The sequence below is a fragment of the Mobula birostris genome, chromosome 2 (genome assembly GCF_030028105.1).
Source record: "Mobula birostris isolate sMobBir1 chromosome 2, sMobBir1.hap1, whole genome shotgun sequence".
NCBI lineage: Eukaryota > Metazoa > Chordata > Chondrichthyes > Myliobatiformes > Myliobatidae > Mobula > Mobula birostris.
In genome coordinates, this window is record NC_092371.1 from 59,517,042 (window position 1) to 59,532,373 (window position 15,332).

General features: G+C 40.2%; 1 protein-coding gene across 3 annotated transcripts in view; it reads left to right on the plus strand.

Annotated features, from left to right (window-relative positions):
• dnmt3bb.1 (DNA (cytosine-5-)-methyltransferase 3 beta, duplicate b.1) overlaps window positions 1-15,332 on the plus strand; it is a 267,878-nt gene that overhangs the window by 46,546 nt on the left and 206,000 nt on the right. The gene's annotated exons all lie outside the window — the stretch shown is intronic.

The window sequence follows — 15,332 nt, forward strand, 5'->3', positions numbered from 1 at the left end:
GTAATGATTTTAAATGTTTACTCTTCCAATCATTACTGGTGTTTCTGTTCAATTAAAAACTAAAGCTTTAAAATACTATAGTTAAAAAACAAATGATGGAGATGAGATCCAGCTCAGCTAGTTGAGATAAAGTCCTTTCAGTCTTGACTCTCTCCATCTGGTATATTGTACTGTTTGACTTGGGAATGATTAATGTTGATAGTCGGCACTAAAGTGATAAGCATAGCATTCTTTAGCATTGAACCTCAGTAATTTGATTAAATTGAAAAACTATTGGCTTGAATGGAAGGAATTAAAACTGAAATAGAATTGCAACTGTCAATTAAGAAATACAGTTAACCATCGATATTTAAGAACAAATTTAGCAAGGCCAGATTCCAGGCAGTGACAGACAAGAAAATGAGTCAAAAATGGCTTATATCACTAGTTCTTCGGCTTTCTTCAATAGAACAGTTCACTGGGATTATTTTCTTGAACTTTACTTTGAATTTTTTGTTCAGGTATTGTACTGAGAGGTTTAGATTAAGCTTCTGATATGGAGGTGGAAAAAAAACCCATCCTGAAAGAGTCACCAGTGAATAGTGATTCTGTTGATTGTTATTGCATTTAACGGGTTCCAACCTGCCAGAATTAACCTTGAAAGATGTGGAATGTGATCAAGTTTCAGTCGCCAAAATGTGTGACGATGTGTTTCACTGAATGCAGTGGCCTTGCGTGTAAGAACCTGTTTGGTGTTATGGAATAATCAAGTCAGGCAGCTATTGCAGGACAGTTGAATACACAGCAGAATCAGCTACATTCATCCTTTTCACTGTTGGCTGAGTGTTTGCTCCCCTATATAATGTCTTTACTGGTAAAACATAAAAGTATGCCTGATCCTTTTTTAAAAATGAAATACCGATGTATTCTTCCAATTTGCATTTGTTTTTATATTTGAATGCGGTTAGTAGAATAAAAAGGGAGAACACAAGCAAGGCAAAGAGTATTGAAAATAAGATCAGGACATAAAATAGAGGTCTGAATCAGAATCTGGATTTGAAAAGAAACTTGGAAGCAGAAGAATTATGAGCTGTATTGTAGGATTAGAACTAATTTTGTTACAGGAAGTGATGCTAAAAGATAAATATCAAATGACATTCATCAAAGTGCTAGAGAAAAGAATTTTCACATTATTTAATAATTTTTCCTTTTAAAAATACATGATGCACCATAATTTAAACTGCAAAAAGTGGAAGTCTTTTTGGATATATAGTACTTCCATTTTTAGGATGTAATTACTGTTTTGATTGGAATTCTCTGACACAATCAAAATATTATATACCTTTTGCATGTCGCAAGACTGATAGGTCTTTAAGCAACGTGAAGGTTTCATCTTTCAGTGGGCTAAACCATGTACCTTGTAGTACAGAAACCAGAAGCCAGAATTTAACTTGCTTCAATGTGCTCTTTCTGTTAAGTTTTTAACTATCTGCAGTCTATACATTGTGAATATATCAAGGACATAGAAATACTTGAAGTAAACTACTTCATTAGGAATGTATTTAGTAAACAAATTAGTTTAATATTTTAACAACCTTCAAGGCAATAGGGAATTTTTCCTGTTCCAGTATGTAAGTCAGATTGAAAGTAGACTTTTACATCGTAACATCCCTTGCTATCAGTTTACTCCAGTTATAATCATGGCTACTGCTTAGTGTTGGCGCATGGCCAAGTGGTTAAGGTGTTCGTCTAGTGATCTGAAGGTTGCTAGTTCGAGCCTTGGCTGAGGCAGCATGTTGTGTTCTTGAGCAAGGCACTTAACCACACATTGCTCTGCGACGACACCGGTGCCAAGCTGTATGGGTCCTAATGCCCTTCCCTTGGACAACATTGGTGGCATGGAGAGGGGAGACTTGCAGCATGGGCAACTGCCAGTCTTCCATACAACCTTGCCCAGGCGCAAATCCATGGTCTCATGAGATTAACAGATGCCTAAGAAGAAGAAAATCATGGCTGCTAAACTATGATCAAGACCCATTGTTTTTCCAATCAGTGATTCTCTGTTAGCCTTCTGAAGTTTATCAGATTACAGAGTTGGCAAGGGATCTTTTTTTACAATGGGTTACTTTGGGGCATGCTGTATATTCGATGCTATCTAGTCTTGTGCTGCTGAATAGAGGAAGAAGTTATCAAACATAATTTAACCTTGCCTTTCTACATTTGGCATGGTTCAATTTGGCTTTGTAAGAAGTTAGACATTCTGACTATTTTTCAAAGGAAGTTGTTCTTTGGAAATGCATTTCATTGCCTGCTTTACTTCCTCCTTTACATCAATTCCATTGTTCTTTGCTATACTAAGTATTCTAGTTAACCCTTGCTCTATTGATTGCCCCTTATCTTCTGCTCAATCTAAATTAACATCCAAATCCATATATTTTCTAACCTGCATCAAATCCCAACGATTGTTGATGCATGTTGACTCTTTGTCAGCCTTGCATTCATATTCCTCCATTCATTTGGCTCTTGCTATTTGTGATGCTGAGATCTTTGAGGTGTCTATTCCCTACAATTGCTGGCTGTTGCACGATTGCAGTTTTAATAGTTCCATCATTGGCCCTGAGTTCCAAAGTTCCACCCGTAAACCTCTCCACATCTCCATCCAATTTATTCTTTGAGTGGCTTCTGTCTTTTCAACCAATCTGGTCTGATACCTTCTCACAGTGCAGTATCAAACTTTATGTGTTGATTTAATCTGTGTAGTGCAGGGAATGTTTTTTTCTACCTTAACAAGGGGTTGGATTACATCCCATTTTTATAATGATAATCTTAACACCAATGTCAAGTACAAAGTCACCAAATACTTTGCAAAACGTTTCCTCCAAGAAACCATTATTACGGTTTATGCACTTTAAGAATTGTCAAATTCAACCTGTGAGTTTCACACTTTTTTTTTTTGCTTACCAATGGCAGCAGTGTTATTCCGATGTAAACCCTTGGGAAACGGGTCAGCACTCTGAGTACAAGCTCTCCACAACAGACTGAGATTAAAAAAAGGAGAGGCGTATTGTGAAAAGGCCAAAAAAGGTGCAGTCTGAACACAGAACAGGCCAATTACAGCTCGGCAGCAGTTGTCCCAAGCGTCCCATCAACAGCAGCAGCATTGTCACACAGATCAAGAAATCTGTGAACTGAAACCGACATTTGAAATGAGGGCTACCAACAACAAGTTTTACAGGAATAAAAATGATGTGGTAATATTGGGAAAGAAAACTTACTGGAGGGAAAGTTTGGCAGATAATGTGAAGGTAAACCTGAAGGGTTTCTACAAGTATATTGAGAGTAAAAGGATAGTGAGGGACGAAATTGGTCCCTTCGAAGATCAGAGTGGTTGTCTGTGTGTGGAGCCTCATGAAATGGGGGAGATCTTAAACAGTTTTTTTGCATCAGTATTTACTTCGGAAACTGGCATAGCATATATAGAAGGAAGGGAAACAAGCAGTAGTGTCATGGAACATATAGAGATTAAAGAGGAGAAGGTGCTTGCTGCCTTACAGCGAATAAAGGTAGATAAATCCCCCGGGCCTGACATGATATTTCTTTGGACCCTGAGAGAGACTAGTGTAGAAATTACAGGGGCCCTGGCAGAAATATTTAATATGTCCTTAGCCACAGTGCGGAACCGGAGGATTGGAGGGTAGCTCATGTTGTTACGTTGTTTAAAAAAGGCTCCAAAAGTAAACCAGGTAATTACAGGCTGGTGAGCCTGACATCAGTAGTAGGTAAATTATTGGAAGGTGTTCTGAGAGATCGGATATACAAGTATTTGCATAGCCAAGGGCTGATTAAGGATAGTTAGCATGGCTTTGTGCGGGATAGATCGTGTTTTTCGAGGAGGTTACCAAGAAAGTAGATGAAGGAAAGGCTGTGGATGTTGTCTACATGGACTTTAGTAAGGCCTTTGACAAGGTCCCACATGGGAGGTTAGATCAGAAGGTTCAGACACTAGGTATCCATGGAGTGGTTGTAAACTGGATTGGAAATTGGCTGTGTTGGAGAAGACGGAGAGTGGTAGTGGATGATTGCTTATCAGACTGGAGGTCTGTGACTAGTGGTGTGCCTCAGGGGTCTGTGCTGGGACCATTGTTGTTTGTTATCTATATCAATGATCTAGATGATAAAGTGGTAAATTGGATCAGCAAGTTTGCTGATGACACTAAGATTGGAGGCATTGTGGACAGCGAGGAAGGCTTCCAAAGCTTGCAGAGGGATCTGGGCCAACTGGAAAAATGGGCCAGAAAATAGCAGATGGAATAGCAGATGTTGCATTTTGGAAGGGCAAATCAAGGTAGGACATACACTATAAATGGTAGGGCACTGAGGAGTGCAGAGGAACAAAGGGGTCTGGGAGTTCAGATACATAATTCCCTGAAAGTGGCGTCACAGGTAGACAGGGTTGTAAAGAAGGCTTTTGACATCCTGGCATTCATTAATCAAAGTATTGAGTATAGGAGTTGGGATGTTATGGTGAGGTTGTATAAGACATTGGTGAGGCCAAATTTGGAGTATTGTGCACAGTTCTGGTCACCTAACTATAGGAAGGATATCAGTAAGATTGAAAGAGTGCAGAGATTTACTAGGATGTTGCCAGGTCTTCAGGAGCTGAATTACAGGGAAAGATTGAACAGATTAGGACTTTATTCCTTGGAGCGTAGAAGAATGAGGGTGGATTTGATAGAGGTTTACAAAATTATGAGGGGTATAGACAGAGTAAATGCAAGTAGGCTCTTTCCACTTAGATTAGGAGAGACAAATAGGAGAGGACATGGCTTTAGGGTGAAAGGGGAAAGGTCTAGGGGGAACATTAGGGGGAACTTCTTCACTCAGAGAGTGGTGGAAGTGTGGAACGAGTTGCCATCTGACGTGGTAAATGCGGGCTCACTCTTAAGTTTTAAGAATAAATTGGATAGATACATGGATGGGAGAGGTCTGGAGGGTTATGGACTGGGTACAGGTCAATGGGACTAGTAGAATAAAGTTTCGGCACAGACTAGAAGGGCTAAATGGCCTGTTTTCTGTGTTGTAGTGTTCTATGGTTCTAATACTTCTAACGTTACAGCTTTTATTTCTTTAAACATGATTTGCTCCCTGTTGAACTGTGGGTTTATAATGAAAGGTCATAAATTACAGTCTTTTGATGTAATTTGTGTCCCTTCATTAAGTCAATAATGCACAACCCACATGCTAATTATTCGATTATGCACACAAATTATTTCGGGGGAAATGGCATAAGCGTGAGGGAGAATTGTGCCAGGAAATATAATGACCTAATTTCCTAATAAAATTGATTTCACCTGATCTGTGTGTTAAAAATTGAAAAGTGTGTTCAGAATCATTGTTTGCTATTTATGCATGAAATTGTAAAACTTTCTTTTTCTTAGGCTTGTGTTCTTGAGGTCAGAGTTGAGGAGTTATTAATTTGCAATTGTCACTTAAAGAGGGAACAAAGTGATATCAGAACATGTGCTTATATGCTAAGGGTTAGAGCTTAGAATAGGGGTTCCCAACTTGGGGTCTGTGGACCCTTGGTAACTGGTATGGGTCCATGGTAAAAAAGGGTGGGGAACCCTGGCTTAGGATAATTTCTATGATTGGATATCACTGCACCATTAAAAAGAAAGTGGTGACTGTTTTGAACCAAAGATGTGGTGCGGAAGCAGCTAGATTCGGGTTAGAGGGTATGGTGGTTTGTGGAGAAGAAGAGCAGGACAGTGTGCTTATTCTTGGAATGTCATAGCAGAGTCATGAAAGAAATAGTGTTCAATGTAGATTCTTTCATTAGATAGCACTTTTTTCATTAGAATTTATTATTTTACTTTGTATAATTAAATCTTAAATAGTAATTGATAAATTTCAGTGGTGAATGCATATTAAAAATACAGTATTTAAATTTGTACTAAATGTACAAAAATGACAAAGAGTTGATTTTAACATTCGTAAATGTATGCAGCAGTAAGATCAATTTTACTGGCTTTGATTAAGTGGACAATAAAGAACTATATAGTGTGCTTGGCTTATTCTGTATTCAGTAGTGGAAATGAACATGTTGTTCTGATGATAGTAATTATTATTTCAGAATTTTGTAAAAGTTACATGAATTGCAATCTCTATTTTGAATTGTGTAAAAAGAAGAATGTTGTACTTGAGTGAATCTGACCAGCACATGAGCTAACTGATTCAGTGTTAATGACTTAAAATGTATCAAGCTTTACTTTATCTCAAATGAAATAGATGTAATTATCATTGATTAAACATTCAATACATCTGCGACAAATGTGAGTTCTATTTAGGCTATTTAGAAACCAAGAAATGAAATCATTTTATGAAGGAGAAGGACCTAAGATTAGGAAGTTACACAGGGCAGGAATATATAATTTGTTTAGTGTTATCTTAATGGGGTTTATTTCACCAGAGAAGTTTCCACCACATCCTTAGTAATTATCTGTAATCTTCAATAAAAGTTGTCACATACAGGAGCAAAGATTATTATGGCAGCATTTATTTCTATAGTTCGTTCAGATCATTGAATTATACTTATTAAACCATTTATCATCTTGGCTTTTTAATTGAAAATCATGGGCACAGGATAAGGTTAAACCTATGGAGAAGGAAGATCTTGTCCCGGGAAGACAACAAATTGAATCTATATGCACCATTAATGTAATAAGGTCCTCCCTGGGGGCTTTAGAGAAACTTATCAAACAAAAATTACATCAAGCTTCAAACTTTAGGAAAGATTTTGAAAGGTGTATTGATGAGAATAAAGAGTTGTAGGAGTTTCATAGGGATCTTCCATAAGTTGAGGCTTCATGCACTGCCTTATGAATGGACCATAAGACATGGGAACAGAATTCTGCCATTCAGCCCATCGACTTTCTTCCTCATGTTTGATTAAGTTTTCCTCTCAACCCCATTCTCCCACCTTTTCTCCATAATCTTTCACCCACCTTTGTTAGTCAAGACTTATCAACTTCTACTTTAAATATACCCAATGACTCACCCTCCATAATCATCTGTGGCAATGAATTCCACAGATTCATCATCCTCTGGCTAAAGAAAATCCTTCTCATCTCTGTTTTAAAGCCACATCCTTCTATTCTGAGTTTGTGGTCTCTCGTCTTAGACTTGCCTATTATTGGAAGTATCCTCTCTATGTCCACTCTGTCTAGCCCTTTCAATGAGACATTCCCTCATTCAAGTAAACTTCAGTGAGCAACACTCCTGAGGTCATCTGTGTTAGCCCTTTCATTCCTAGGATCATATCACCTTGGATATATGGCTCAAAACTGCTCTTAATACTCGAAATGTAGTCTGATCAATGCTTCATAACACTTGAGCATTACACCATTGCTTTTATATTGTAGCCCTCTAGAAATAAGTGCCAACATTTCATTTGCCTTTCTTACTACCAACTGAACTTACAAGTTAACCATTAAGACTCGGACTCCCAAGAGCCTTTGCACCTTTGGTTCCTGAATTTGGTCCGTGCTTAGAAAATAGTTTAAGCATTTTTTCCTTCTTCCAAAATGCATGACCTTACACTTCCCTACACCGTGTCCCACTAGCCACTTCCTTGCCCATTCTCCTAATCTCTCCAAGCACTTATGCAGGCTCCCTGCTTCCTCAGCACTACCTAACCCTCTGTCTATCTATATCATCTACAGACTTGGCCACAAAGCCACCAGTTTCATCTTCCCATGAACAACTAAGGATTTTTTTTCATTCCCACATACCTTTAAAAAGAAAATTCATTATATGTCTCAGGATAGGCTTTTGAGGGCGTCTCTCTCGATTTAACATCATCAGCACACTGAAAACCTGGTCACATGAGCTCTCCCACATGCCAATGGTTGGTAAATTGCGCAGAGCTCACTGCAAGGTGAATCTGATGAACTTAGTTGTGAGTTCAGCAGTCTTACCTATCATTGCCTAAGTTGTCCATGGCAAGAGTTTTAGTTGATTGGTGTCACAGCAATAAAAGATTAAATCATCATGCGGTAAGGAAAAATGGTTAACAAAGGAAAAATTTCACTGTCAGAGTTAGTGAAGATATATGCTGTTTCTGCTTCAGTAAAGGAAAGAAAAAGCATAATTTAAGGACTAATTGGTCTGTTATAGACATGGTGTGTATCATTTTGTGTAATACACAAAAATTGAATATCGTTTTATTTAGTTATTGCAGCATTAAGGAGCTATCAACTCACTCAGAGGCTTTGGCAGGGTAGCACTGCACAGTGGTTCCCAAATCTTTTTTTTTTTTTTGGTTACTGCCCCCTTGGCTCTCAGTGCCCCCTTTCCCTTTCTGGCCATTTCACAAAAAAAAAAGAATTTTGATTTACAGTAAATAGTGAAAGAAAATGGGAAGTGCAAATTCAAAGCAGTGGCAAATAATTGTAGAAACTATTCAAGTCTAATTAAAGCTACAGATAAAATTATTTAATTACAGTAAAATGATTTTCATCAATAATTTTACAGCATACATTAGTAGTTCAATTACTCACTGCAGGTTTCCCCTGCTATCCGAATGTAAAGCGTTCCTATGAAACCGTTTGTAAGCCGAAATGGCGTAAAGTGAAGAAGCAATTGCCATTAACTTATATGGGAAAATTTCTTGAGTATTCCCAGACCCAAAAAATAACCTACCAAATCATACCAAATAGCACATAAAACCTAAAACAACAATAACATATAGTAAAAGCAGGAATGATATGATAAATACACAGCCTATATGAAGTAGAAATAATATATATACAGTGTAGTTTCACTTATTAGAATTGAGAAGTTTGAACCAAAATCGATTTGTCAAAAAAAATCGACACGTTCATGCATGTGCACATCACGCATTCACATGTACATGCACGGCATGCATGCTCATGTACACGCATTCGCACGTCATGCATCCGCACACACCTGCCCGCGCAAGGCTTCACGGTCATTGTAGTCTTTCTCGGGGTAAACACATGTTTATAGCGAGCGTTTTTTTCGTAAAAGCAAAAATCCTCTTTCGGTTAACGAAAACAAGTACTAATGTAGGTCTTTCATAAAAGCGAAATGTCGTAAAGAGAAGGTTCAGAAAGCAAGGGACACCTGTACTTCATTGCTTTTCCACCTTTTTATGAGATGGGTGAGCTTGATGCAGTGCTATCAGTTTAGCAATATGAGGCTGAATGTCAGTACTTCTGAGTTCAGTAATTTGCAGTCTTTTGTTGCTTTGAATTAAGTAAGGTGGCTCCACTAAAAATGCACTCCATTAAATATCATATTGGAAAGATAATAAGGAACATCTTGACCTTTTTCTATAGTGCATAATAATGTTCAGAGATTTCTTTCTACAGCCAAACGTCTTGACATGATGTTTTGAACTTCAGCTTCGGCTCAAAGTCATTTTGTAGTGAGGTCAATTCTTCCCCAATCCTTCCTGTTAATTCACATTTTAGGTGATCAGACGATTTATTACCCAACCTGGAATTTGGATCGAGAGAAGATCCTGACATCTATCTGATTTGTCTTTATGCAGCTCACCCAAATGGGTACAGGATATGATGATCGTCATCTGATATTATTTCTTTCTCTTCTGACTTAGGCTTAGAAATTGGAAAAGACTGCAAAAGCCAATGTTGCACTTTAAATAGGGTTATTTTGGACAGAGATGACTGATTTAACTTTGATAAGTTTCACATAATTTCCTTGCAATTGAAGATTGATTTCAGTAAACTTTGCAAATAATTCTGACAAATAAGTAATGATGTTGATGTTCAGTCATTAAGTCGAGTCCAGCTCTTTGTGACGTCATGGACTCCTGCACACCAACCCTTCTTGTTGGAAACTGCCTCTCTGAGATCCCCCAAGGTCATACTTATTGTCTGAGTAATACTCCTTTTACCTTCTGTTTCACCTAACATGAGAGTCTTCTCCAAGAAATCCTGTCTTCTCATGATGTGGCTGAAATATTTGAGTTTTGTTATAGTTGAGCCTCCTAGTGAGCAGTCTGGCTGTATTTCTTCAAGTATTGACTTGTTGCATCTTCTTGCTGTCCAACAAATTCTTCACACTTTCTTCCAGCATTCAAGTTCAAAGGCATCAATTCTTTTGTATTCAGCCTTACTAATAGTCCAGCTCTCACAGCCATACATCACAACTGGAAATACTATAGACTTTACTATACAGATCTTGGTAGACAATGTTATGTCTTTGCTCTTCAGTATTTTATCTACATTTGCCATTGCTGCCTCCCCAGAAGTGAGCACTGTTTAACTTCATGGCTGCAGTTGCCATCTATAGAAAACTTTGAACCAAAGAAGACAAAATCCGTTACTGCTTCCACTTCCTTTCCATTTATTACCATGGAGTTAATAGGGTTGGTCAGCATAATCTTGGTTTTCTTAATATTGAGCAACAAGGCAGGTTTTGTACTTTCTTCTTTCACTTTGATTAGAAGCTTCCTCAGATCCTCAGGATCTGAGGAAATAAGTAATTCCATGCCTAATAGTCTTGAGATGATTAAGGAATAAAGTATTCAAGTCCTCAAAGAGTTTTATCAGTTTCAAGAAGTGCATAGAAGTGTTTCAGACTTTTGAGAACCTTCTGACATGTGTGCGCAACAGGAATTATTCAAACTTCATTATTCTTAATGCAAATCTCTTGAAATTGTCAGGGAAAGAGAGCATGGACTTCAGTGTATTTACTGCTGTGTAACATAATTTGATGATTTGGGCAGCTAATCACTTAGTTTTTTTGTGACAAGATGTTGTCTGTGTATTATACGGTGAATGGTAAATATGTTAAATACAGCTTTTTTTCAAGAATGTAATATCCCCATACTTGTCGGGCCGTGGGCCAGAAAAATGCAGTCAAGACCATTCGAAAGGGCAGATTATGAAATTTGCCCAATTGATGCCATACCCTAATTCACAGGAACTGTGACACTCCATGATTAGAGTATGGGAATCATACTAGCTAACACTGCACTACAATAGTGAATAGCAATAATGTGTGTACTAGGCCCAGAAGTAACACTATTTCTTCAGTCTAGATTTCTCATGATGTGCCATATACAGAAGTGTCACATTGCTTTTATAACTCGCTTCGAGCAAAGTCTAAGAAAATGGTGGGTTAGCAAGGGATGAGGTGAATACATGATCAATGTATCAATTATGAGGCACTGTGATCCCTCAGCTGCCCCCCCCCCCACTGCTACCAAGCACCTCCCACCACATCCTTTATTGCTTCCTTAGAAACTCCCACTGCCCCAGTGGAGGGCAATACCACCCACTCTGGGAACCACAGATTCTAAGCCTTTCCTATCCATGTGCTGTCTGAGTACCTTTTAAATGTTGTTAATGTACTTGCCTTAAGCACTTAATTAGGCAAATCACTTCATATACAGTGGTGCTAGAAAATTTGTGAACCCTGTAGAATTTTCTCTATTTCTGCTGATACGTACCCCGTAACTGGGTTGCCAAACCAGCAGAAATGGAACGCTTGTTGGAGTCTGGATTACTAGGAACTAATAAAGTTTTATTAAAGAAATAGGTAATACAGTACACTAATCGTAAGGATATAAATGTAACAGGTTAGCGATGATAATACATACATATACACAGAACTAGGGTAATAGGAATCAACCAAGCTCTATCGCAGTCTAGGGGTAAAATGATCAGTCTTAAGTGAAGCAGAGTTCAGTTCAGTTTAGTGCAGTTCGCAGTAATCGCTGTTGTCGTACCGTTGGGGAGAGAGCGAGAGATGCAATTTGGTTTCGGGCAGACCTTTTAATGTCTTCTATCCCACTGTGGTCACCGACTGTGACCCCTCCGTTCCGGATATGATCGTTCTTCCGCAGTGAACCCGGCACCCAGGCAAGGGCGGACACACACCTCAGGTTCCCACCGATCGTACTTTTACACCCTGTGAGCCTCTGATCGGTTCCCGTGAACCGGTCCTCCAAACTCCCACCAACTGTGGGAGCACACTGCTCTTTCCAGGGTCTCGTGGTGTGTCTCTTGCCTTAGCAAACCTGCTCCTTTTATCCCCCTGCTGGGGTATCACCTGTCTATCAAACTTCAAACAGTTCAGGATCAAAGCAACCGGTCTGTCAATATCAGAATTGTGTTTCTTTCCCGTTAATCTCTCTGGTCTCTCTCATTAGCATTTTGAATGTTTCTCCATTGTCTTCTGTTATCTCTCTCATTAGCATCATCCGTCCGGTGGCTCTGCTTGGCGTCACACATGACACTGCATAAGTATGACCTAAAATGTGATCGGATCTTCATGTAAGACCTAAAACTAGATAAAGAGAACCCAATGAAATAAATAATGCAAAAAAACCGGCTTGAGCTGGGAAACATGGAACAGTGGATGGATCTTCATTGCTGATATTGACAATCTATGCGAGACCCTGTTGATAGCCTTTTCCACTATGAATGCCCCTCACGTTGCATGGAGCCAACTTATGGCTCTCACTAAAGAGTGACATGCCAGTGGAGGATGACTGGAGGTTATTGTGGGCAATTTCTGACCAAACCAATTGGGAACACCAAAACGTGGGGTTTGTTAGATTGGGGGTGGAAACAGATGAGAGGCTGGCCATGCCTTCCATAAGAGTACAGAAAGTCTTCCAAAAATGGGATGGGAACTGTGGTCTTTGATCAGACACCGTTCCCCGAGGGAAGCTGTGCAACCTGAACACCTGCTGAACCATGAAAGTGGCAGTCTCACGAATTGATGGGAGCTTAGGGAGAGCAATGAAGTGGGCGACTTTAGAGACTCGATCTCCAGTGGCCAGAATGGTAGTGTTTCCATTAGACGGGGCAGACCAAGCAGTGATGAAATCCTCCCAAGAGGTGGGACCATGGGGTGAAGGGACACAGGCAGAAGACAAAGCAACCCCATGGGGTGCTGGCATGATGTCCTGTTCTGAGCATAAGTCGGACAGGCAGAGATGAAGTTGTGGACATCTTGGTACATAGATGGCCACCAAATTAGTCTCTTGATAAACACATGGGTTTGTTGAATTTCTGGATGGCCAAACAGATGGGAAGAGTGACCCTATTCCAACACTTTGGATTGTACCATAGAAGGGACAAACCGTGGGTTGGGAGGTCACCCACCTGGGCCCGGATCCGACTTTTGGGCGCCCCTCACCTTCACCTCTATTTCCCAAGTTACTGGTGCAGCAATGCACTGGAGCGAGGAGCGAGGAAGTATGGGCTCTGGACTGGTGCTGTCCTCTGACACGTCGAGCTGCTGGGAGAGAGCATCAACCTTAGTATTCTTGCTGCCAGGACAGTAGGCAAGAATGAAATTAAACACAAAATAATCTGTAGATGCTGGGATCAAAGCAACACTCACAATACGCTGGAGGAACTCAGCTGGTCGGGCAGCATCAGTGGAAATGATGAGTCGACGTTTTGGGCCGGAACCCTTTGTCAGGACTGAAGAAAGAGATGAAGGGTTCTGGCCCGAAATGTCGACTCGTCGTTTCCATTGATGCTGCCCGACCTGCTGAGTTCCTCCAGCATATTGTGAATGTTGCTAAGAATGAAATTAAACTGGGTGAAGAAGAGAGCTTGACAGGAGTTCTGTCTCTTAGCGTCCTGAATATAGGAGAGGTTCTTGTGATCTGTCCAAACTAAAAAGGGATGTTCTACCCCCTCCAACCAGTGACACCATTCTTCCAGGGCCTCCTCTACAGCTAGAAGTTCTCAGTTTTTGATATAATAGTTACTCTTGGCGGGCGTCAAGTGACAGAAAAGAAAGGCATAGGGGTACAGCTTGCTATTGCTATCTGCTGGAGAGCACCGAGAGAGTACAGCTGCAATGCCGACATCTGATGCATCCACTTCAATGATGAATGGATTGGATGGGTCTGGGTTTGGCAACACTGGGGCAGAAATGCGGTGTAGCTTTAATTCTGAGAACGCTTGGTCTGCTTTCTTTGTCCAATGGAATCCTGCAGATGTCTTCTTAGTGAATACACTTATGGGAGCTGCGATAGACCTGAAATTTCAGATGAACCAATGATAAAGGTTTGCAATCCCCATGAAGCGTCATACCTATTTGACCGTAGATAATCAAGGGCACGACCCGCCCAGCCAACACACTTTTTGTCCCTCTTCCTTCCAGGAGAAGGCTCAGGAGCTTGAAGACTCATACGGCCAGATTTGGGAACAGCTCCTTTCCAACTGTGATAAGACTGCTGAACGGATCCTGACCTGGATCTGGGCCGTACCCTCCAAATATCCAGACCTGCCTCTCGGGTTTTTTGCACTACCTTACTTTCCCTTTTCTATTTTCTACTTATGACTTATAATTTAAATTTTTAGTATTTACTATCGATTTGTATTCCAGGGCACAATCAGATATCAGATATCTGATTGTGCAGAATCAGATATCGCTGTGATGATTGTACGCTCTAGTATCAATTGTTTGGCGACAATAAAGTATAAAGTAGATGGTTTGGGCCACTCCGTGACCAACTGAACTTCACTCAGGTCCAGTTGAACACTGGGAGGGGCAAGACTATAACCCAAAAACAATGCCTGGTCTTTTATGGAACTCATACTTCTCTGGTTTAGCGTAAAGGTTATTCTTGAGGAGCTCTCTAAGAACCGTCTGGACAAGCTGGATGTGTTCCTGGTGAGAGCGGGAATAGATCAGAATGTTGTCCAAATACACAAAAACAAACTGATTCAACATGTCTCTGAGCACATTGTTGACTAGGGTCTGAAGAACAGCAGGAGCTCTGGCCTGATCAAAGGACATCACAAGGCACTCAGTGGCCAATGGAGATATTGAAAGCTGTCTTCCACTTACCCCTTCCCTGATATAAACAAGCTTATAAACATTGCTCAGATCCATCTCGGAAAATATGATTGCTCCCTGGAGATGTTTGAATGCAGAGGCAAGCAGGGGAAGAAGGTAGTGGTTCTTCACAGTGATATTGTTTAGAGCCCAATAATCAATGCAGGGTTGGAGCTTACCATCCTTCTTGCTCACAAAAAAGAAACCCGCCCCTGCAGACGAAGTTGATGGATATATATATACCCTAAGGTCAATGCCTGGATGAGAGAGGGAAAGACTCATCCCCGGGTAGGACTAGTACAGGGTAAGAGGTTAGTTGCAGAAACATATGGCTGGGGTAGAGATAGAGAGGCCTTCTTTTTACTGAAAACATTAAAAATATCAGCATATTCAGCCGGAACGCCAGACAGGTCCACACCAGCAGTTGACACAGTAGGGGGTTTGCAGACCGGAGCTTAATTTGGACCCAGCCAGGTAGACAGGCATGCCAGTCCCCA